Source organism: Cyprinodon variegatus, unplaced genomic scaffold (assembly GCF_000732505.1).
Source record: "Cyprinodon variegatus isolate N-32 unplaced genomic scaffold, C_variegatus-1.0 Scaffold815, whole genome shotgun sequence".
Classification (NCBI taxonomy): domain Eukaryota; kingdom Metazoa; phylum Chordata; class Actinopteri; order Cyprinodontiformes; family Cyprinodontidae; genus Cyprinodon; species Cyprinodon variegatus.
Genome location: NW_015151268.1, coordinates 164,605 through 167,257, shown reverse-complemented (window position 1 = coordinate 167,257; position 2,653 = coordinate 164,605).

Below are 2,653 nucleotides of genomic sequence, written 5' to 3'. Positions count from 1 at the left end.
AGCGGATGCTGCCATCCTTCTTTGGGACCAGCACCACCGGACTGCTCCAACTGCTGCTGGACCGCTCAATGACCCCCAGCTGCTTCATGACATCCAGCTCCTCCTACAGAGCGGGTAGCAACCGCTCTGGGATGCGGTACATCCTCTGCCGCACTGGATTAGTGTCTTTAAGCTGGAGGTCATGCTCCACCAAGGACGTGCGCCCAGGCTGCTCGGAAAACAGGCCAGGCGGGATGATGGCCTGCAACTCCTCTGCTTGCTGCACTGTCAGGTGGGAGACATCCGGGTCAGTTGGTGCAGCAGCTGCAGGGAAGAACTGCTCCTGCGGCTCCACATCACCCTCCACGTCCTGCACCAGGAGCTGCAGGCTGGGCGTCCCCCGCTCATGCCACTTCTTTAGCAGGTTAATGTGGAAGGCCTGCTTGCCCTTTCGTCGTCCCGGCATCTCCACCTCGTAGGTCACCGGCCCCAGCTGACGTGCCACGGTGTAGGGACCTTGCCAGCTCAGAAGCTGCAGGGGCCATGGAGGAGGGCGCCTTCTCTGCTGCAGCAGGAAGCGCGGAGGAGGACGCCGACTCAGCTGCAGCGGGAAGTGCCGAGGAGGACGCCGTCTCTGCTGCTGCGGGAAGCGCCGAGGAGGACGCCGTCTCTGCTGCTGCGGGGAGCAACGAGGAAGACACCGATTCAGCTGCTGCGGGAAGCGCCGAGGAAGACGCCGTCCCTGCTGCTGTAAACTCCGGGGAAGACTCCGTTTCTGCTGCTGCAGGAAGCTCCGAGTAGGGCGCCGTCTCTGCTTCTGCGACACAGCAACCGGCTCCGCAGCAACCGACGACTGTGGCTCAGGAGAAGGCTCAGAGGAAACCGTCGACTGCAGCTCAGGAGGAGGCTCAGAGGAAGCCGCCAACTGCAGCTCCACCCCTGGAGCAGGGGAGACAACCGACTGTGGCTCCACAGGAACACAGGAGGCTGCAGATTGCGGCTCCGGATCAGGAACAGAAGAGGCCGCCCATTGCGGCTTCACATCAGGAACAGGGGAGCCCGCTGATTGCGGCACCCGGTCAGGAACAGGGGAGTCCGCCGATTGCGGCTCCTGGTCAGGAACAGAGGAAGCCGCCCATTGCGGCTTCACATCAGGAACAGGAGAGCCCGCCGATTGCGGCTCCCGGTCAGGAACAGAAGAAGCCGCCCATTGCGGCTCCGCATCAGGAGCTGGGGAAACCACCGATTGTGGCTCCACAGGGTCACAGGAGGCTGTCGATTGCGGCTCCGGAGGAGGCTCAGAGGAAGCACCGGAAACCACCGACTGTGGATCCGAATCTGGAGCTGAGAAGGCCGTCAATTCCGCTTCAGCAGGAAGCACCGGGAGAAACTCTGTCTCCGCTTCCGCTTCAGAAACTGAGGAGGCCGTGGACTGCGGCTCAACGTCTGGGGCAGAGGAGTTTACCGGCTGTGGCTCCACTGGAACACCGGAGGCCGTCCCCAGCGGTTCCACCTCAGGAACAGGGGTCCTTGGACGGCCCCAGATCTCCCGACTTCTGCGTTCCCACTCCTCTTCACGTTGACGACGCCCCATCTCCCATTGGCGCTCCAACTCCTCACAACGTCGACGCCGCTCCATCTCCATCTCCTCTACACGTCGACGCCACTCCTCTTCTTGTCGACGCCGCTCCTGCTTCAACCCATAATCCAAAACACGTCGGCACAACCTCTCCCTCACGCCCTGCTCTGAGGTCTCTGGACGGCACGGGGCCAGCTCAGGGGCAAAAGCAGCCACTAATTCATCATAGTGGCGTCGCAGCGCCTCGCACCCGGGAGGGAGTGGACGGCGCTGAGCGGGCCTCACCAGGTGAGCGTGGCTGGAGTCTGCTGGGCTAGACTGTTGGCCGGATCGTTCTGTCATGATGCGTGGTTGGTTTGCTAGCCCAAGGATGCAGAACTCCACAGACTCAGAGGCAGGATAAAGTCCAATATTTATTTGTGAACAGCTCAGGGTTCTGCCCTGGAAGGCAGAGGAGACAGAGCACAGGTTAAACTCAAGGGGCAAATAAACAAACTTAAACTCACAGGCTCGAAGATTCAGATAGGCAGGATTTAACAGGCAAGAGACTGTGGTTAGCTTCCATGGCAAGGACAAGGACAATGACCCACGATCCGGCTCAGAGTGAAGCTTTCAAACAGTTTATATAGTGAGAGGTTAATCAGCAGAGCTGATTGGAATCAGCTGAGTGCTGAGAACCAGCTCCCAGAAGGAACCACAGAATGGGATCCACACCGCCCTCTGGAGGGCAAACCTTGGATCCCAACAGAAATAAAAACATTCTCCAAAGCCTGGGTAGAAAACCAGCAACAAAGAGGGACATCTTTAGGTCACCAGGTCTCCATAGCAACATCTACAGCCAAATTAGAAATTTAGGAGTGATGACAGGCAGAAACATTTTCTGTCCTACCATCACAAATGTAAACATGGGGTAGTTTGTCCCTTTTTAAACAGTAGGCAAGGCAAGGCAAATTTATTTGTATAGCACAATTCAGTACAAAGACAATGCAAAGTGCTTTACATGATTAAAATACAGGAAGACAAAACAGAATCAAAGCAAGTAGGAAAAAAAAATAAAATATAAAAAAATGCAGAAACAAAAAAAGAATATTTGTT